Genomic DNA, 23,561 nt, shown 5'->3' with positions numbered 1-23,561 from the left:
GACGTAATAAATAGTTCAGTGCATGAAGTAGTGAAAGTCTTGTGTGCTGAAAGGCTTGCCTTTTATTTTTTGAAATTTGTATGTAAGCATTTATTTATGTTAGTGTTTGCCAAAGGCGTCATAGTTGACATCATTGTCAATGGCGCGAATTGTCTGCAAAGCAATTGCTATTTTTTGCGATTTTCCTACGCGTTAATTATGCACTTATCAAACCGGCTTCTTGAGTGGCCATATATCTATTAAGCTATCTATTGAAGGAAGGTAAGATAATGCCTTTTCTATCTACATATGACTAACTTATGTACTTATGTAACGTTCGCCCATGTCATGATAACAACAGTTTAATAACTTTTTCGAATATACATATGTATCCTCTAAACTAAATGGAAGTTTTATGAAATTAATTAAACATCCATGGCCGAAGAGTTTAATTTCAAACATAAACATTTTTTTATAAATTAGACAAAATTCGCTATTCTTTCTGTATGCCTTTCTAAAAGTTACTATAAGCATTACAAAGGTTGCACTAAAATTGTATTTGTTGGTCCGTAGTATCAAATGAATTTGATATCCCGGACAGACACGATAGAATCTCTCCCTGTTTGGGCAAAGTTGAATCAATTTGGGAATTAGTAAACGGCCCCAATTTCCCAATATCGTTACCTTACTTGGGGCACGATATGCTGTCTACCGGCAGAGGCAGGCAGTTGCTAGCCCCACTTTATGGAGAAGCTTTGAAACTAACAGTAGAGGTGAACCAACAGTAGAGGTGAAGAACTCGATACCGTAGCTCTAACATAGACTACCTCTCGCTGGAACATGCCGAACCTGACAAGCCAGCAACTAAGACATCGGTGAAGCCATGAATTCTATACGGCGCAGCGCCGTTCTATATAAAAGCCTGCAAAGGAAGGCAATAACAGGACACGGGCCGGTGGGTATGTCCTTCTATAAATTTTAAAATTTGGCATGACTTTGCCTATTTTAAAAATTTAACTTCTAAATTTCATACTATTCGCTTTTCCAGCAGCCAGTTTCGCAACAGCCATGTGTTTCACTTGTTCATATTTCATCCACTGGGGACTATTAAAAAGCATTCGTGTGTGCGTATGCATCACGATTGAGAGAATACAAAGGTTGCGCCGATCTCGGACCGCTATTCCTCTCTTAACGAATTTGACAGAATCGTTGTTTGCATGACGTCACACTTGTGCAACTTGTTTACGTTTTCCTTGCAACATTTTTTCTTCTTCTTAAATTCTTGCTCCCGTTTTGGCATTTCTCTCTCGCAATTGCACCAGTGTGACGTCACACAAAAGTTATTCTCAAAAATCCTCTCTGATCGGCGCAATCTTGTATTCTATCATTCTTGCGTATGCATAGTATTATAATTTTATATATTACTGTGCTCCACACGCTTTGTCATGACAAATGGTGACGCGCACGCGTGTACTCATTGTTGTTGTACTCGATTGTTGCTGTGCGAACTTTCGCAGACAATGTGGGAACAGCAAGTCAGTCGCACTGGTAGTGCAGTGCACTGCTTCTATAAAAGAACAGTAAACATACATAGATAAGGGACAACCAACAACAAAAAAGACTATTATAAAACAAATATTAGAAGAAATGATAGTAAACAAGTGAAGTTGCAAAAATTGCAATTAATTACGCTTTTGTGTGCATTTCATGCATTCATATGAGTACATTGTTTGTGGCAGTAAAACAAGTGATCTCATTCGGTTTGCCCGTAATAACTTTCGAAATCCTAGTTGCCCTTCTGCATGCTTTACATGAGACTATTTGTTATTCTAATTGTTAGTCTTCGTCGCAAATTATCTTCAATTAAATGTCATGCCAACTTGCGGGCATTGAGCCCATTTTTGCACGTTCTCATACAACTCTGTCATTTTCTACAGCCGGTGGACTCTTAAAAATTATGAGAATTGTAGCGTTTTGACTTTGAGAAATGGTGGCAGTGATGGAGATAGGAGTGTGTTTGGAATATTGCTGGCACTTTTTGGCTTATCGCTTACTGTTGTGAGCTGTACAGATGCCTATGCAATTCATAAAGTTTTATTTATATTAATTTTCATATTCGTAATATTAATTTTTTTTATTATGCATGAGGCTTATTGTTTTATGTCATTTCATTTGTATCAGTTAATTGGGTAATTAAAAGTCGGCGCAAAGAAATCGTTTTGTGTTGGAAATTTAAAATTCTTTTCACGAATTGGTTTTTAAGAAGTTGGGAGAAGAGTTAAAACCCAATTAGAATCGTCTAAGTTATCAGTCAGTCAGTATCTAACCATCGGTGAAAGGTGTACCCTGTAGATGTCAATATACTATCTATATAAAGGACTTTAAAAGCTTCGACTTGACACCCCCCCCCCCCCATCACTAACTAATGAAGACCTAAAGATAAAATACATAAGTGTTTTGAACAACAAAGAAAAGTCGAATCGCTAATCTCTTCCTTTTCAAGTATATCCATATCCTTCAGATCTCAATCTCTGATAAAACCTCTAAGAATCTATGGAAATTTTTTCTGCTAAGTATTAGATACGGAAAACCTTTTCATTTATATTTATTATTGTCCCACTCGGGTCAAAAGGAGCCTCATTGTCCTTGGTTGCTTTGCTTAGCCAGTTCTTTGCAAAGGAAGATTCGTGCAGTGAGTTCTTTTCGGTTAGGTTAGGTTTTACATGCAGTTCCTATAAAAGTTCACACGGAGGCTATTGGTTTTCCTATACCTATCCCTGCAAGTCTTTAAGCCAATCTGATTTTCTTGCGAATACTAGCAAACCCTCTAATGTAGTTTTCCCTAAGTTGTCTGTCTGAGCTCTCAAGATGTGGTCCACCAGAAATTTGACGCATTTTCTCCGGAGTGCTGGATAACTTCCTCATCCCTACAACTTCTGCAGAAATCGCTATGCGAGACTCCGAATTCGCAGGAAAGTAGCAAATGATTCTGTAAAAAGGCTACCATTTGCCCCGAAGAGCCTTAGTATACTCCGCGTTCTTCCTTCATCGCGCAGTGGCCAAAGTTAGCGCGATGCAGTGAAATTTTCACGGTCTGACCCGTTTTCCTTAATCGTGGCTAGTGGCTTCTAGCTTGTTCATCCGCTTCCTTATTTCCTGGATACTACTGCGTCCCAGAACCCAGTAAAGGTTGATTATGTGTTTTCGATTAGAAAGTTTTCCGAAACGGGCAATGGGAGTAAATCTACCTACTATATATGAGGTGATAATTTATTGCAGAGGCCTATCAGAAAATATTCTTTCAGAATAAGAATTTAGATACCGTAAACCTTCAATCAGTCCGTAGTAAATACACCTATTGTTAAACCATCCTCACTCTATCACTTCAGGATATTAGACGGCCCTCTTCTTCGGTTTGCAATCGACACAGAACGCTTTATTAGGCACAAAGTCTGCGAGACCCTTAATTACTATTAGTCAGTTGTTGGTCAGTGCAACGGGATCACACTGTACTAACGTCACAACAAATTCTCTAAAGTATGAACAAATTATAACTTCTGCATTTTTTCTGTTTTCCTTCGCTTATTTTATCACTTTTCAAAAAACAAACCACAAATTAAAAATGTTACAACAAAATGATAAGAAACTGATAAAATTTAAAGCTATTAGAGGCAGCTGTAAATTAAATTCAACATAAAGAAGAAAAAACTGAGCAAACCGAGCAGACAAGGCAACTCGTTATATGTATGTTGGAAGATAGTCCGTTGGAGTACTTGGTCGTGAAACATAAACAATTAATGAAGCTTATTCCTGAAGATGTGAATCACTATAACAAAAACGTTTGCAGAGGAATTGTTGAAAATAAAACTTTGTTTGAAAACAAATTTCTATTCGGAGTTCTTCTCTAAAGAGAAATTCCATCTAATGGAAATGGTTTGGAGTTCTTTAAGTAATTGTGGGCGTACTAAGATCTGAACAGCGGTGCCGATACCGAATAAAACTCAAAGGCGGCAATATGCTAGAATTGCCAGGCAGACAAGCCGTCTCATAACAACAATAGCAACAATTCAAAAGTCAACAATATTATCAACAACAGAGCAACGAAGCGCGAACGAATATAAGAACAGCAAAAAATTTACTCATATTAATCATTTTTTAGTTAAAGTGTGTTTATTATTTCATTTCTACTTTGCCTTTCTTGATAAAAAAAAACAAGGAAAAAAGACCATACAATCGCTCGTAATTCTGCCAGATTTTTATGACTTTTAAACAATTATTTGTTTATTAGCATTACTATACCGGCTATTTACCGTTTATTTATTTGTTCGATGGCAAAGGTGATATTTAACCATATAAAAAATATTGCTTTGTGTAGATATTTAGTTGTATGCATAACTAGTACCTATATGCATATAAAAGTTGCAAGTATGTAAATACCAACACCTTTATCCAAATGTATGTATCCATGTAAATATATTTCTTTGAATGCGGTGTAAATATTGCCATACAGGGTTAGAGCTACGAAAAGAGTAAATCGGAGTAAATGAAGTGAAAAAGTGTAGCAGAAAATAAGGTTCCGTAGTAGATATTTTTTATGTATGTATGTATATTGGCTCGTCATAATTTGCCATTTTTGGTTAAAAAAAAAATAATGCATAACAATAACATGTCCTGCAACTATACTATTTAGCATCTATAAAGGAATAGCAACTTAGAATTTTCCATATTTCTTATATAACATTCTATGTTCTTATTTTTTTTGTGAACGGTAGTTAAATTTTTTTTAACAGCACTCCTGAAGGGGTTCAAAAAAATTATTCGGGAGTCCTTGAACAAATGAAGCATCTATAAAAATCAAAAACCAAATCTCAAAAAAATAAACATTTGAATACTATTTCATGGCCTTACAAATCTCTTTTTTGGAAATTTCAAAAGTTAAAAAATTAAATACATACGCTCAGTGTAATTTGAAGCCCACCATTCTTTGACCTCTTCTATTTAAAAAAAAAAAGTGTAGTATTTTTTAGCGAAATGTATTTGAAGGCCACATAAATTTTAAAAGCTACTTGAAAAAACGACCCTAAGACAACTTTTTGAGTTCAGATAATGCAAAAAGTGCTCTTTATTATATGGGAAAGAAAAACAAAGTAGATCGTGGGTAAAGTGGAGTAACGTAGTAAATTTATAATTTTCGTCAAAAATCGTGGCAAATCTACTACAATCGTAGTGAAGTTCTAACGCTGCTGCCATATCAGATTTCATCGTCAGTGTGCCAACCTACCCACGTACGAAAACCCTACAGCGCGCTCTTTTGTTTAAGCCAGCGTAAAAATATGCCACTTCATTAGTTTCCTACTATCTTTTTTAACTGTCTTTTGTGTGAAGTGTTGACTAAAGGTTTTACCTAAAGATTTATGGATGGCCAACGCTTGAGCGTTTATTATTTATTATATTTGCGCGAAACCAATGAACTTGCGTTGTGGGTTGAGGTCATAATGGAACTACTGGAGGTGAGGAGTTATATTTTATATGATTCTTATGGGTCTTCTATAGAAAAGAGAGATCAACCTGTCGTGTATCTAGGTTCGGAAGTCGCAAAAATTGAAGAAATGAACCGGCAACTGTATTCAGTTCCCTCCTCTCAAACAAATTTTCTGTCTTCTTTTTAAAATCTGCTGAGTTTCGGAAATTTTGCTCGCCTCTTCTTGGGAAACCTAACTTGGCTTTCACGTTTTCGCTAGAACAATGTTCTCAATGAATTGTTCACATCAATCTCTTGAACCAAGACCAAACATAGTCCCAAATATACAAACTAATTTATTAGCATGACAGAGTTTTCAAGGTTCTTAATAAAGACTTAACTGTCACTGAAAAAATCTAAACAGCTTTGCCTAGTTATCCCCTATAGTACCCTAGGTGCTTTCATTTTAAATGCTACCAGCAAAGCATACTGATCATAAGAGAGTCCGAACATTTTTCTCAGCTATCAGCAAGCACCTATTCAATTTTCTACCTGCGATTTTTCAATAGATAGACTTTATGGTGAAACTTTCTAAATGTTTTGCTCTAGCTCTTCATTTCTCTCTGATAAGCAACATTACTCCAACACAAGTGCACCATTTGTAGCTGGAGACCAGGATTGTTTTTTGTTTTCTTCATTGTTTAGTTTTTCTTTCTTTTGATCCTCTCGTTTTTCCCCCGTTGCCCTACCATTTGTCAGGCTAGCGTTAATTACCATATTTTAACCTTCACTTCCGCCTTATCCTGCCTACATGCTCAACCAACCCGCACTTGTTCTGCTTCTCACACTGGCTCTTTCACTTTTCATGTCTAACCTGTAGCCTTTATCTCAAGTCATTAATTGTTTAGGGTACGAACCGCCTTTACACTCAAAACTATCTTTTCATGGTGACACTAATAACACACATAAGTAATGTCATTGCTGTCGGTCCTTTTGACTTCCTGTTTGTACTTTCCGAAATAACCTAAATGCATTGTCTACCTGAACGCATTCTACGATAGCTCAGTTGATTACACACGGCTTTTCCGCGTGGTGTTTTAAAGTAAATGCTACTCAATTTATCTGAGCGGGTATTTTGAAAGTAGATACACAGCATTACCATACTACAAACATCAGCGGTGAACAGGTTCATAAAGAAGGCGGAAAGAAAGTAGAAAAAAATACTGCAGTGAATATGTACATATTCGTAAAAGCGTAGAATACATACACAGAGAAAATGTGACGCATAAAAAAAGAAGATCGCCTTTATGAAAAGTTTCTGGGCTAAGGGGTAAAACAGACGAAAAAAAACAGGAAAATTTCATAGAGATTTCTTCTTAATTTTTGAGTAAATCCTGCTTGATTTTATTTGTGATAAAATAGACAATGAATTGAAGATTGTATTTTTTCCGTGTCTTCTTAATAGATGTTCTAGCCTAACAGATGCAAGTACGACTGCCGACTTTTTGATCATGGGTTCAAATCGTGTGGAACGGACCTTGTTTCTTATTTTAATCTTTTTATACTTTTTTTTATTTTATTTTATGTACTTACAAATGAATTTATTTTTATTTTTTATCTCAATTTTGTGTTAACGCTCTCGTTGCTAGCGCACTAGCTGCTACTGAAAATGTTATTGAAACATTTTTCTTCTAACTTTCATGAATTTATATCAAATTCATATTAATCAATAGATCGGAGATCTAATAATAGGAAATGCATTCTTTCGCATCAAATCAATTGCAAATTTTTATTAATTTTTTTTGACTTTCATAAAATAACAACCACGGTTTATTTATAAATTTGTAAACAACTTATGTATAATCCGGTTTAAGCGACAGGTTTTTGATGGTTTCATTTTTTAAATGACTCCGTCTTTTGCTTAAGCCTAGCTTAAGGCGATTTGTTTCTCAATTTTTATTTTCGTTATGTATTCTTAAAATAAAAGATTGTCTGCTGCGTTTTTTTTTTCTTTTTGTTTCTTTCATTTTTTGCTATGTGTTTTCGTTTTAGCAATATTTTTACTGGTTTTGTAGCTGAATACAGTCTTAGCAGTGCTTCCAGACTTCATATATATGTATATACACTCGCGACACTATTAACTGTGAAAAGAGACGTTTGCCAAAACTTAAAAAACGTGCTCTGAATCCAAATATTGTGTACATAAGTGCATGGGTTGAACATAATTTTGTGAAGGAATGGTGGAGAGTCATTTAATAATAAACTAGAAGTGAGCAGTGAGTGGGAAGAGAAGAGGAGCATGACAAAAATTATGTAATTTGTTTTAATTCTTTTTCAAAGTCTTTAAATTATGTATGTTGTTTAAAGTGCAAAGTGTTTTATCCAATTATCAATTCTCATTGGTAAAATCAGTTCTGTATTAGTCAACTTGATTATGAACCACTCCTAAATTAAAGCTTTAAGAGAAATCCCGAGAAAGAAATATATCTTCGGCCATTTAAAAATAGGGATAGAATAGTCTCACCTAAACGCAAAGGTAGGAACTTAGATTGACTAATCAATATAAAAAAATTCTACATTTAGGGGTTTCTAAGGAAAGCCGTTTTATATAAAACACAGCTTATACTTACAGAGAGGCAGATTTTGAACACTTTACAAGTGCTATGTGCTAGAAAAGCACATAGTATGGAGCTAAATACGCACTTGCCATAACGCAATTTGAAGAAAAAAATATTACTTGTGGGAAGAATATGTTAAAGAACTGAAGTATGGAATCCAAACGATTTGAGATGAGTTAGAAAGCCTCTAAGGAGAATAATCAAACTCTTGTCTTCGACTGTTACAGAAAGCGGACAAAAAAACAGAAGACAGGTTCTGGTTACTACCAGGCAAAGTGCCATTAAAAACAGATCCCAGCTGCAAACAAATACGAAGTCATAATTTCATTTTCGTCGCTGAACTCAAAAGCTCATAACGCGCTCATGATTTTCGACATGAATGGTAAACGAACACCGAATGGGCTGGCGAACGCATACAAGAGATTAAAGCAAAACTCATTAGATACCTTTTCGGGAGAACCGTGAGCTGATGAAGGCAGAAATAGAGAAGGTTATTAAAACATTCTTTTTACTCCTCTTTGTTATCCTTTTTAGTTTATTTTAGACGTATAATTGGATGAATATATCTATACAGTCTTGGAGGAAGCTTTCACAACTTTTTCGAATTTCTATCCCAAAAATTCTTAGTTATTTCAGTATTTACAAGTACAAATATATCAAGAACAATCGGTTGTGATTTAAAACTGATTAGTAATGCTAACTGCCAAAAGAGAGCTTGTGATAAGAGCGTGTTAAATGAACTAAGTGAGGCTCAGAGTAAACAATGAATCAGTGATTTCATAAAGCTAGCTGAAGCGTATTTGCTAGTTGCTGAACGATCTTCGGATATGCAATTCATTATGCCGAGAAAAAGGCAATTTATTCACAGTTCTCATTATTTTCCGAAAAGAACCAGTACCTCACCGGTTAAAATTTGACCGGTTAGAATTGGACGTTTATTTGCATCAAAAATGTTAGCTCGCGACCAGTCCCTAAGAAAATGTTCTAGAGATAGACAAAAAATTAAACTCTCACAGATTTCTACGTACAGAGTGGTGGTGTCTAGAATTTTTTATCGAGAATGAGTACAGCTCAATAAAAAATTTCCGAACAACACCACTGTGTGTCTGTCAAAATGTTAAAATGAACCAATCGCTCAAAGTGAACACTTGAAAACACATTTACATACATGTCGTGGCTGTAGCTGAGTGTGTAGAGATGCTTGCTACTATTGGTTGACTGTCAGGAGTGGCCGAGTTCAAATCCCATTAGCGTAACATATAATTTTAAATTTTTGTTTTTCTTAAATACGAAAAAGCATTCGTGAATTACACAATGAAATCGTGTTAAAACGAAAAACTTTATTAAAATTAAAATGTAAATGGACTAGTCCAAAACCAGATAATAAAGAACAATTAGCCAAAATAGGACATCTTACGGTGAGTTGTTGGACCGGTCCTTTTCCAATGACACGTCAATGTTAAAAATGGCAGTTGAAACCATTGGCAGGGGAAATATGAGGAACTTTTATTGGTAACAATATGGGCTATCCGAGGACTAACCTAGGGTGGGTCCGAATTGCTACAGGGAATGTATATATCGTTCGTTGCTTTCTGAGCTGACGGTTGCTTCACTATGTTTTGACGTTTCTTGTCTCTTTCGAAAATGTCTTGTCGCTCTCTTTGTCGCGTAACTATGTTCTTTGCCCAAAAACATCAATCATGGGAAAGAGTTGGGCTATATTTTGTTCCTTTTTATTTCTTCAAAATTTTCTTTATTCTGCAATTCCGCAATTCTTGATTAAAATAAGTATCACAGGCGTTTGCCGATTTAAAATTAACATACTTAGGGCCGTTTCCTCAAGTAGGTTTTAAAAGTTATCCGTCCTTCAAACACATTTTTCAGTACAAAATTTGTGTATAAAGGGCAGATAAAGCTTGAAACACATTCGAAACGACGGGCTACGGACCACAGCTAGGGATGCAAACGATGCATAGATATTTTTGAAACATCGATAATATCGGTTCGAAATTCGATGTTTGCCATCGATGTTTACAATTTACTAAAATCGCTAAATTGACGATACGTCGATGCCAGTTTCACCGATGTTTTAACATCGACTTATGCTCCCAAAATTTTTTGACTGGTCATGAATTTTATTCCTTATTCTTTTGAGGAACATTCAGAAATTCCGAGTTTACTCTTATCTTTCGATATTAAAAATGCTTACTTAGTCATTAAACAAGGACCGGGATCCCGTTGAAATTTCACCGAAATTGGGCCCTGGAACTATAGGCTCATCGAACTTACGACGGCATGCATTTCTATTCTATTTATAGGAAGGGTAAATGGGTGGTAAATAAATACAGGGAAATGCATCCATATGTAAGTATATTTCTAATTGAATTACAGAGAGTTTGAATTGAAAAGTATTAAATTTTCCTTTTAATGTGACTACACCCTAACAACTTTTGAAACATCGGAAACCATCGATATATCGATGTTTTTCTAGCGATGTATTTTGGCATCGATATTAATTTTTCCGTACAAAAAATTTTAAAATCTACTTGAGAAAGGGGCCTTAGCTTTCCAAAAGTTTCCTAAGTTATGACAAAAATTTTACTTAATCTGCTTTATGGGCTGTTTTTGCTTACGCGTAAAAGCACATTTAGCGCATTTAGCTCTAAATGCTACTCTAAATGTACATTTATCCATATAAAATTCGTCACCTAAATGCAACTAAATGCAACTGCATTTTTGCATTAAGAATCCAAATGCTAAAAGCAACCCTGTGTTCTTCCAAAATTTCCACGATTCGAACATGGTTTAATGAGAAAAAGTGGCAACATTGCATTTTCGAGTATACAGTGGCTAGCTGCGTTTCAGTGATCGCCGATCGAGATTTCATTTATTATTTTACATTATTTGGGAAAAGAAAAGTTAAGAAAATTCAATATCCATGTGATGCTGATAGAAATCTGGATCAATTTGTGATCAATTTTGTTTGTTTTGTGTCCTAATTAAGTGAGGAAATTTTAATTGACAGCACCGACAAATGAATATATATGTACATAAACAAATGGTCGGTCATGGTAAAACAATTCAAATTTTTGTTTTGGTTTAAAATTTATTTTTTCCTTTTTGCACATTATCTTTTGCGTGAGAATTGATCGTAATAGATACGGATCTGAATAAGCGACTGGAACACGGCTGTTTGTCAAAAGCATACGATTTCGAACTCGCGTAAATGTACATTTGCTAAATGCGATAGCATGAACGCTCTTCGAAAACATATGTTCGAAAGTGCTAAATGTTGCATTTTAAATGCAGCAAAAACGCTGCATTAGCCGCACATCCGTGGTTTATACCCTCTTCATTATAACCTTGCATTGCATTTTCGCTTGCAATCGTTGTAAGTAGGCCTGCGAAAGCTGACTAAAATATAAAAATAAATATACTGCAATTCAAAACAGCAGAAAGGACCTTCACAGTTTGCGAAAGTGTACAAATGTAGCAGCACAGAAATCAGTCAAATGTATTCAGAAAATTGCCTCCAAGTCGACCTTACTTTTACTGTTTATTACTTCTGTTTTTGCCACCCAGTTTGTGCGCTTATTCCTTCTAAGGACCTCTTGCTTGTCGTTTGGTATTGTTTTTTCAGCTGTCTGTCCGTCCTTAAGTGTACGTCCTTTTCAATATTAACATACATATTTCTCTTACTCAATTTGCACACAAATTAATGCAACATCATGTGCTGAAATTAAATTCAGCCGCTTCTGCTTATCTTGACGTTTAATTTAAGTGCAATGACGCCACGGCACCTCCCACCATGCTCTGGCGAATTTCATCTGTACATGGATTTTCGCAGAAGGTCGTTTTTTTCATGGCGTTTGTATGCGAAGGCAATGCTGATTTCATCCCTTTTTGGTGTAGCGCAGATTAAAAGCAAATATTTTGTAAATATTTTACGTATGCAAGTGCTTTATCGATTCTTTTCCACAAGGGTGAATTTCTCAAGTACTGTTTATTTGTGATTAGGATCAAATAATGTTTTGATGTTAGGCGAATATAAAGCACATTTTACTGAATGTTTTTAATAACGGTTAACGAAGGGGCAAAGAGCAATCTAAAGACATTTATATATTTCGGAATTAACGTTAGACCAACATAATATTCTATGAGGCTGCAATCTACAGGATATTCCTTATATGGCCAAGCAACTATTCCTCTTGGGGGCCCTCATATTTCCACAATAAGAATGATGAAGGTATACCGTTCAAAGCTCGCCTTCTAACCTGAATATCAAGACAGCTATCAAATTACTTCGAAAGTAACTCTTAATCCATTTAAAAATGTCACAAAACCCTACATTCCAGGACCAGTATCTACTAGGAAAAGATTGTAAACAAAATATCAGGTACCAGGTGTAACTATTAATACCTCACCACGTTTTACGAATTCACAAGTAAAGAAATACTGGCTGGGAACAATGAGTTGAACGAGATTTCTCTCAACACATGATTTGGTAACTATGTATAACCAAATCATGCGTGGAGAGAAACCTCGTTTCAGGAGTTCTTGAGATGGTGAATACTAAAAGAACACTGAACCATAGACCTTATGGACCCGCTAAAGTTCGGCACTTCGATGAATGGTCTTTAGGCATGATATATGTGGAAGAATTTTCGGGATAAATAATTCAAGAGCAGACAGTAGTATAATTTTCAAAAATCACTCCTGGGCAATTCAAAGCTCAATCGTACTGAACTACTTAAGAGAAGCCTCCTCATAACCTAACGTATTATAGACAGCTATTCCAAAAAGCAAGACGATTCGAAAGTTTTTTGTAAACAGACATTGGAATAAGCACTTTCAATGATGAGGTAGGAAATTAAAAAAGACAGCCTGCAGAAGCATTAGGAAGAACTAACCTCTTCGAAACCTCTCTAGAGGAATCATCATAAAGAGATTAAACAAAGCGCCTTGCCCTGAGTAATGGGGACTGATATAGAAGAAGAAGGAGAAAGAGGAATGAATTAAGTAATGTGGGTAAAAAATAATTGGTATCATGGACTCCTGAGTAATGGAGACTGATATTAGCCATTCCGTAACTTCGTGATTAACGCGTTGTGTATCACATAAAAACACCCCTATAACAGCCATGTACCCCCATTTGACTGAACCTAATATCACGTGACCTAACCTAGTCTAACAAGTTTAGAGGTTAGCATTTAAAGGATTCCTAATTGAGAGTTTTCGCAACAACAAAGCTTGCCAAAACCATTCAATAGTGGTGCTTCAAGGTAATATCTTATCTTATTTTAGGTCTTCTTAAAAGTATTGTTCATCTGAACGCATTTCTCAAATACCTATTACTGTTCTTGAAGTCTTCTTTAAGTACGCTGTCACTTTAAAATCACCTGAGCCTTATGGTCTATTTGAAAACTTAAATTTAATACTTTTAACTACAAGAAAAATTTTTTTTTTTTACTTACCACAAACATCCAACCAACCCTCGACGCGACTGGGATAACTTATAGCGCAAACGCGATTAAAAGAGCGGCGACCCATCTTGTGGCTGTTGTTCCTGTTGTTATTTGGTTCGGCTGCCTACCAGTGGCCTTCTTTCACTCTCTCAACTTCCACAATCCACTCACTACGCTCTGACTGCCTTTTTTCACTTGTTCACACTGCTTTTCGCTCACTATTTCACTCTTATATATCTCGTTTACGACAAGCACTTGTTATTTAATTTTTTTGATTTACTCAGGATTATTGGATTCCAAGGATATACACATACGTATTGCTCTCAGCGCTCAAATGTACATTTCACTTGTTAGTTGCGAGCGTGAGCGCATTGAATACAAGGATACAAGCAGTGTTGTATTTCATTTCAGTGTTGCATTTTTTACATAGAGAAGAAGAGAGCGCAGCAGCTACAGCGCGCTTGAGCTTGTTAAGGATACGAGGATGCTGTATGCGCAGAGTATTTTTGTTGATTGCTTTTGTTTTCTATTGAATTTGAGATTACACATACAAAATGCTTGAGTTGTTGTTCTTTTTCTACTTTCAGTGTATTGTGGTGGGTGTTTTGCAATATTTTGTTTTTTGTATGATTTTATGCTGATGAGTGCATTTGTGTAGCTTTTATGGATTTTCCAATTCGTTGACAGAAAACTGTTTTTTTTTTTGTTTTTTGATTTTTTCTTTGTTTTTTGATTTTTTTTTGTTCTGTCGTCGTCCTCGTTTGACGACGATATCAACCACTGTTTGCTTAAAAATAAACACTGAAGAGTTGAGTTCAATCACTTCAATTGAAGTATTTTAAGCAAAGATTTAATTGATTTTTAAAGCGCTGCTGAAGTAGATATTAATTGATTAATTGTTGTTTAGTGGCTTGTTACGCTTGTTTGCTTATGTGACACTATTTTAGGCTATTATGTGACACAGATTTAGATTTCCACTTTTACGATTTAATAAATTTGTAAGATCATAATTGCTTTTCATGTTAGTATTCGCAAATCATATTTATACATACAAATCTTATGTAATTTTGGAGTTGTCACGCATTGCAATTAATTATTATTTATTTGATTTATTTATTTTTTCGCAATTTTCTATTTTTTACTGGTTTAAAAGGAAAAAAATAGCAGAGCGTCAGTGTTCTCTGCTTAACATAAATGCATTGTATTAACTTTTTTTTTTAAATTTTTTTCGCTTAGTTTGCATTTATCAATGCGTTTTGCTTATACATTTTTAAGGCTAAGCACTTCTGTTTTTTTTTCTATGCCAAACAATATGCCTTTGCTCACGTTTTCATTTGCATTTTGTTTTTAACATTCAAGAACACTTAATGGAGGCCCCTTTTTTTAGCAGTTTTTTAAGTGGTTTCACAAATTTTAGATCTGTTTTGTTTGCTTTTTAAGTTTTAAAATTTTTCATCTGCAAAATTAATGAAATAAATATTTAATTAGCACAAAAACGACCAGCTTTAAAGGTATGCATATGTGTGCTAAACAACAACAATAACAACGCGCAAAATATTTTTTAAACATCATTTTTGATATTTGCTTGATTTTTTTTTTGTCGCTAAAGATATGTATATTCTTTTAAACATATTTGCACACTAGACTTCTACTTCTTCCTCTTTGCGCACCTTTTTATTTGTAGCCTTGTAAACATGTTTTCTAAGTGATTTACAATTATTTATTTTCCTCTCTTTCGTACATACGTACATAAGTTTATCTCATAAAGCTTCTTTTGAATAAATTTCCAGTTTCTTACAAACATTGACAGCTTTCGCAGCTGAAGACAAGTTGTATAATCGAAACCATTTGCTGCTACCAACTATTTAAACATTCATAACTGCTTCGGTTTAGCCGGCTAGCAGCTTGATTACATATCAAGTAGAAAAAAAAAAAAAAATTAAAAAAATTAAAAAAAAATGTTTTTGATATTTTATGCATACAATTTTGTACCTTTTTACCTTCTATTTATTGTAGTTGGCCTATTTTGAGAAATTCAGCGTCTTGTGCCCAGCTGTCCTACTATATTTATTGCTTTTCTGTTTGGACGTTTTTCATTACCACTTGTTTACTATTTAACTAATAATTCCATTAAATTATTAAAAGCTAAACATTTACAGCGTACCAATAACTGACTAAATGCAGCTGTTTTTGTTTGTTTTTTTACTTTTTTTGCTTTTACATATTTCTGAACACATGATGAATGTATATATGTATATAAATGGATGTATATGTATAAATGTATGTATGTATGTACTCTAACTACTTATGTATGTATATTTCAATAAACATATCGCAAAGAAATTTTATTTTTTATTTATTGCTCTCGAACACGCTTTAAATAATCAGCAAAGTAAATTTCTGTTTTATCAGAATATTTCTTAATTTTTTTTTTCAGACATCATGGCATAGCATTGCACTTTCGCTGAAAATTCAAAAGAAAAAAATTACTAAAACACTTGTGTTCAAAACAAGCATCCCCCTCCTCATTAAATAACAGATTGCTTGCATTAAGGAAGTTTAAATAATGTAGCATATAACAGATAAAAAAATTACTGAACAAAACAATTGCCCCCCACTTCAGCGGTCAAACAAAATAAAACAATGAAATAATCAGTATTTTGTTTGCAGTGCATTACTTTGCATTTTTTACATTCTGTGATATGCCAGTTCTGCAATTTTCTTTATTGATTTTAATTTACGATCTGTCATACGGTTTCGATACGGTTTATCAATTATTTACCACCATTTAAATCATTTGGTAAAATTTTGTTTATATAATTATAATTTTCTCCTTACTGGTGATATGTACATATGTAATTATAAATTGTTCCGAAAAAAGTCATGGTAGGGAGTGCTTTAGTTTTGGCCCTTAACTTATCGCAATGACTTTATTTTTTAATAATTTTTACGCGGAAATTTCAAATTATCGCAACGAACATGCAAATACATGTATGTATGTATGTAGTTGTGGTTTCGAAGAAAAAATCATAAAAAATGCATAATTAAGAATATTAAAACAGGCGAAACACTAACACATTTTTTTTATTTATGTACGTATATGTACATTAGGTGGAGGAATTTGTTCGGGCAAAATTTTCAAAGAGAGTGCGAACAAACTATATACCAAAAATTACGTTTGACCATCCCAATTTTCAAAAGAAAAAGCAGTATAAACATTGTGTGAAGAAAACACAAAATTTTTTAAAAGATAAATTAGTTTCGTTCAGAAAAAAAGATAATACATTGATTTTTCTTTTAAAAATTGGTATGGCCAAACGTCATTTTTGGTATAAAGTTTGTTCACCATTTTTACTTAGAATCGAACGCAGAATCTTTATATGCTATACACCTTTTTCGAAATTAAATTACTCCGCACTAATGTACATATGTATGTACATACATACATGGTATAGTATATGTACATCTGCAAGGAAACTCATACGAAAGCACACTTTGTAGATTTTCTGTGACTTTTTGTGAATTTATGGGATAAACAGACCGCCAAATGCAGTTTTAAATCTTTCGGAAAAATCTGCTTCTGAATCAAATGTTTATGAGTGTACATATGTACATATTTAAGCTACATATGTTAATAAATACTATATTCTTTTTCGTTATTTAATTTTGGTTATTTTTTATAGAAATATAGTTCATTCTTTAAAAATGTCGAGCTTTTTAATTAAGTGGAATAAAGTACGAAAGTTCGTTTCCTTGTTTTTTTTTAATTTTACATAATGTTTCAAACTTTGATTAACACGGGGTTTGTTAAAGACTGAACCAAATTTTTATAAAAAATATAACTAAAATTAAATAACAAAAAAATAATATGTTATAACTTGTCAAAATGTGGTGCGGCTATATTTTTTCAACCACTGTATATACCTCTTGACTCGTATCCGTGGTTTTGTATATCTATTTCATTGAATTTACTTAGTTTTTTTTTTCATTTCATTACATTTTATTTTATTGCATTTTAGTTTAGGTTAATTTATTTTACTACATTTTTTATTATATTTAATTTAAAATGGATTTATTTTTCTTTAATTTGATTAGTTATGCTTTATTTTATTTATTTATTATATTTTATTTTATTTAAATTTACTCTTATTTATTTTTTTTATTTTAATATATTTCATTTTATGTTATTTTATTGTATTTTTTTTAATTTTATTTTTTATTATATCGTATTTTTTAGTTCATTTTATTATATGTAATTTTTTTTTTTTTTGTTAATGTTATTTCATATTATTTAAATTACTATATTTAGATGCATTTCATTTTATCTTACTTTCATGTTTATTTTGCATTATTCTCCTTTACTTTTTGTCTTTTTTTTAATTTTATTTTACTTTATTGTGTTTTACCTCGTTCTACTTTTTAATTAAATATAATTTATTTAACTTTACTTAATTTTATATATTGTATTTTTCGATATTTATTTTTTTACCTTTTAGATACATACATTAATTAGTTCGCGCAGCGCCTTTGTATGTAGATCTTCATTTATACGGAAAGTTTGGTTATTGCCAGTGATCGGACTTAAAAAAAATTTGTGTGGTAGAATCTGGAAAAAAATGTGGTAGATTTCAAAAAAATGTGGTAGATCTCAGGTTTTGGATCAAACTTTGTACAAAAATTAAAAATATTCTGCAAGCTTTCACCTAAATTGCAAACATTTTAATTATAATCTAAAAAAAAATAATTTTAGTATAATAAAGTGCAAGATTGAAGTTGCTAAAAGTGCCGTTGAGTTTTGGCAATTTTTTGCCTTGACAGTGTAAAGCAGTTCCTTCCATATCAAGATATTTTTCGAACATATTTTGAAAGATTTCTGCAACCTTGCCAGCTTTTCTTTTTATCACATCACAATGTAGCGGACAAATGTGGCATGTTCCAGAAACCGCTACGTAGGATTTGCCGATTTTGACAATTGTCAAGTAAAAGTAAACAACTCTTTAGAAACTTTAGATGCACTGAAATTTTCTAATACTTTCACAAAAATCGCTGTTTTTTAACATTTTCACTATTAATTCTTTTTTATAAATCATATATTTTGCAATTTAACACAATAAAACCAGGTTTCCTGTCGAAAAATTGAATATTGAGAAATTTTACTATTTTACGGTTTATTTTATCCTCCCATTTTGCCTGTTTTTAGTGTTCAGTGTTGGACAATTTTTGCTCTTAAAATTAAGAAAATTATGTCGAGCAAAAATAAAGCTACTCAAAAACGCGAATATGTGGTAGATTTCAGACCTTGAGTGGTAGATGTGGTAGATGCTCAAAAAAGTGGCAGATCTACCACAATGTGGTAGAAGTCCGATCACTGGTTATTGCATATGTTTGTTATTCTTTTAACAAATCGTTCAAAAGCACCGCAAGCTTACTAATAAATAGGGGTATTATCTGTCCTTGCACTGTGCACGGATTGCACGGTTTGCAAAGCTGTCCCATACGAAACCGTACATTCTGTGCACCGTGCACAAGACTCAGAGAATACCCCTAATGTGTTTGTTTTCAAACATTGTTCTCATATAATATTTGATGGCAAAAGCAATAAAAATTTCCGCAATTTTTAATGTATACCTACTGTAAATGTGTGCGCATTGCTCTCTAATTTGTTCAGTTCAGCTAATCGCTGCACCCACATGCACAAACAATAAACTAAACAAATAGTAATGAATTTGCAAGCAGTTTAGTCCGTACGAATATTTGTATTAATGCACTACAAAGCACTGTCCCATCCCACCCTGTCAGATTTCAGCGTGGATACAATTTTTCGCACATTATCAGTGCGGCTAGCAGCTGTGTAACAGGCTGCAAAATTCGAACACAGAATAAACACACACGCGCTGTAGGAACACTCACATTAGATCCACATGCATGCATAGATATGTACATACACACTACATAGTGAATGTTTTATTTCCACTTTAATTATTGTTTGCCATTTTTCACCCGCTTTTGCCTATGCGAATGCTCTTGTACTATTATCACTAGCAGTTATTGATTTTCTAGCATGTATGTATGTATGTATTTTTTGTTATTGTTACTCACATTTATCGCAGCACTTGTTTTATTTATATTAATTATGACTATTTTGTTCTTGTCGCTGCCACTGCGCTTTATCAACAACCAGATCATGCAGGAGGACTCGTTACTTTGCTTGCCCGCACCAATAAACACTTGTCAAAGCTACTCGCAGCAATTCTACTTGTGCAAGTCAAACTTATTTATTTATGTGCATAGCTCAATTAACAACAAACATTTGTACAACTGGAAAGCAAATAGATACGTATTTATTTATCTGAGTTAAGGATTTGTATACGCACAAGCAAACCAATTCTCACAGGAGGCACTTTTCATCTAGCGCTCGTTAATTACCTACGCACATCACTTCACCTGCACATTTACTAAACTCTTTTACCTTTTGTGGAAAATATTAGCAAACACACCACCAGCAGTCATACAAAGATGTCCGTTTGTTATCTCTAATGAGAGAACTGCTGAGTGATGAGTGCCAACGGGAATGATAGAAAAATAAGCGAATAGTAGATATTTTTACACCTGTGTGTATAGAAATCCTGCGTTGGCATATACATATATACATATGTATGCACATTAAGTTGGCCCAGAAACACAAAAGTTTAAAAAGTTAGGTTCTCACCCCCTAGGCTTTTTCTAAATGGAGAAAAGGAATACTCGTATTTGCTGTTTAAAAAAATAGGATGTTTAGAGCTGCCTCAAAGCCCATGAAGTTTTCCAGGTAGTATTTTATTATATGGGGAAAACACTTTTTCGTAGAAATGGTATAGAATTCTTAAAAATAAATACTTTTAGGTCGGGAATCTCTGTTTCTCTTTAAGACACTTTCAATAATAATACCCAATTGTTTATTTAAACATTTTTTAAAATTAACTATTTTTCATAGGTCCCCTAAAACCCCCCAAAAATGCAATAGTTGGGCCCATCAAAAATCGTTAGTAAAAGTGGTAAAATAAACAATTGGGTATTGTTATTGGAAATCTCCTGAAGAGAAACAGAATTTTCTGGCCGAAAAAATACCATCTCTACGAAAAATTGTTTTCCCCCCCAAATAAAATATGTGCATGGAAAACATCATGGGCTTGAAGGCAGTTCTAATTATCTTTTTTTTTAATAGATAACGAGTATTTTGTATTCTACTAAGAAAAATCCTAGAAGGTGAGAGCTTCATATTTAAAATATATATATTTTTTTTAGCCACCCTATTGTGCATACATACGCATATTTGCTGTTGTTATACCTGCGCATTGTTGTTGCAAGGGTAACTACACAGCATATAGAAGGATGCGCGTTGTTATTGTTGTCAAGTGCCGTCAATAATGAAATTTCACTTTGATATGCATTAAAAGCATTACAAACAAAATTACATTTTAATGTAAAGTTAAATATGTAGACATATGCATGTATGCTTTGCACTATTTTACAAGCAGTTGTTGTTGTTGTAGGTTTTACACTACCTGCCCGTTCTGCGATGCTGTTTATATTGCTACAACACATCCTTTTTCACAAACAGATTTGCAGAGCTTTCTCGACCGCGCTGTCACTGCTGCAGCTCGTTTCTTCTCAACGATTCAACTAACCTTTTGCTATTTGCCTCTACGTACTTTTGGTTTTTTTCTTCAACTTTTGCACACACTTTATGCATATCTACGTTCACACATTCTAGCCCGCAGTTTTTCGGCATTCAATTTCAATTCGTTTAAATCACTTTGCTTATTTATGCAATTCCAAATAGATAAAAGAAATATCGAGGAAACGCGAATACAACCGTCCAACCATAGACCCGACCGAACGAACGCAACGACGAGTAAATAGTAACGCACCGTACCGACTTTTTTGTATATCAGCAGTCAACAGCTTCCCTTTATTTCATTTCCTTTAACTTTTCTATGTTCTTTACTTTGCCTATGTTGTTATTGTTGCTGCTGCTTTTGCGACTCTACTGCCACATTGATACAGAACTTTCTTACTTCACATCCGCATCCGCGCACTCACACACAAGAACGCAAATTCGACTCGACTTCCGTTCACATTCAGAATCCGCAAAATACTAAAAGAAACCTCCGAGATTTACGCGTGTAATACAAATCCGATATAGCAGACGCACTCAATCTTTTGCACACGCGCCGCTCGCCAACATCAACTCGTCACTGAAACTCTCAACAAATGCAAAATGTATGAGAACCAATTGCCATCGGAGAAGTTACCACGAAGCACCACAATGCAATAAATACAAGCAAGTAGAAAAAACACAATTGTGTGCGCGCCAACCAGGCAGTGGCGGTGGATTTTGTGGATGTTGGTTTTGTGACTATTGACTGTTGGGTTGTGCGTTGGACGCCGCCGCCGGTGGGTTTGTGCTCGACTTGTATGGGGGGCCAAAACAAAGTGGATGATAAAAGTGGTGGGTAAAGTGCTTGGTGTAGTATACGTTGTTTATTTGAAGAGATTGCGTTTTTGGGGTCTCATGATGCCGTTACTCACCATGGTGGAGCACCATTGGAGTTTGGTGAATTGTGGCTTTGAAATTTTTTAGCAAGCCGTTAAGTGTGGGCTGTGTGTGCGCGTTGGTGGATATGAAAATTTTGAATTTAAAAACACCTTGGCGGAAAAGATGCAACCGACGTTTGAGCTATTTGCATTGAAGAATATTTTTGAACTACCAAAAATGTTAGTATTAGAGCAATACACATAGTTATATTCTATTTAAGGCAATATTATAGATATTGAAATTTTAAAATGAAGGCATTTAGAAAAATTTTGGGTTGCACTGTTGTCACTAGAGTTTCTGACAGGCCGGCTGTGCAGCTTTTCAAGACATAAGAGCAATAAAGGAAACTATTCGGAATATATGGACGCAATGCAGACTTAATCGACCAACCACTGGATTCAACGACGTACTGACGTGTGATTAACGGTATTCACGGGAGTCGGGCACCACCTAAAACGACTTGTGACCTATGAATACCGTAAACACAGCCCAATCACCACCTATTTCAGACACAGAACTTCGACTGCCACAAGGGGCCCACGTTTCGCTGGTTCCATTAAGGCGAGGATATTGTAGCCACCCCAACAAGAACTTGTCGAGACTCGACCCCGATATTCCCAGTGAGTTCTGTGCACGCGGAAACTCCGCCCATGTCTGCTCATTCCTACTCAGCTAACAGCCCTCTTCCTCTGGTGCGACCCCTGTCGAAACAGCTCGTTTCATTATCCATTAGTTGAGCTTAATTATAACGGTTTATGAACAAATCGACCAAGGCGGGGCTTAGTAGTGCCGCTACAACAACTGTGCACTAGTGCCCCGAAGATAGTTTGCTTGTTTGTTTGTAGAAAAAATGCAAAAGAATCAAATTGCTTAGACGAAGAGCAATCTAAAAATCGATATCAAGTTCTCACAGTAGCCTAGCGGACTCGAACGAGGAAACTTGATCGGGTCAGGCTTAAGTTCATCAATATGAAGCAGGAACACGACATCTAGTACTGCCGAACATTCTGATACGGTCAGTCTTGACGTATTTTATGCCTTATTCATGGTATCTCTCGTTGGCACTGTGGAGATGGAAATTTTTTAGATATACGGACTCCAAACGCCACAATGTTCAATAAAGTACAAAGTCCACAAATCGCGCGCCGGCAGCACTTCGGGCAAAAATAAAGAAATGTTGATGGCAACATATAAGGCAATTGACCAGCTGTTATAAATTATACAGTGCCAGTTTGATAACCTGAGACCAGTAAGGCACTTTGGACGAAGCTACAGGCCTGTCAGAACACCGCATGCCGGACTGCAATGGGATGCCTTATAAATATATGAGCTCACGAACGAAACTCCGGCATGGATGGCACAAAATTTAGACAGACATCGTAAAACATATCATAGGCCTGACTACTCTGACTGTAAATTCATATTAATAGAAACACCTCGGAGGGAAGTATTATCTGCTT

The 23,561-nt window shown here is 34.5% G+C and overlaps 1 long non-coding RNA gene across 1 annotated transcript; it reads right to left on the bottom strand.

The window, feature by feature from the left end:
• Window positions 1-14,464: 14,464 nt before the first annotated feature.
• LOC118748836 lies at window positions 14,465-21,753 on the bottom strand. Its single transcript, XR_004994099.1, has 2 exons — window positions 21,068-21,753; window positions 14,465-14,979 (listed from the first exon to the last, which is right to left on the bottom strand). It is a non-coding gene; the product is annotated as an uncharacterized LOC118748836 (long non-coding RNA).
• Window positions 21,754-23,561: the final 1,808 nt, after the last annotated feature.

Source organism: Rhagoletis pomonella, unplaced genomic scaffold (genome assembly GCF_013731165.1).
Source record: "Rhagoletis pomonella isolate Grant_MI unplaced genomic scaffold, Rhpom_1.0 Rhpom_scaffold_00013, whole genome shotgun sequence".
Lineage (NCBI taxonomy): Eukaryota > Metazoa > Arthropoda > Insecta > Diptera > Tephritidae > Rhagoletis > Rhagoletis pomonella.
Note: the sequence above shows the minus strand (reverse complement) of the source record. Positions and strands in the feature narration are given on the sequence as shown.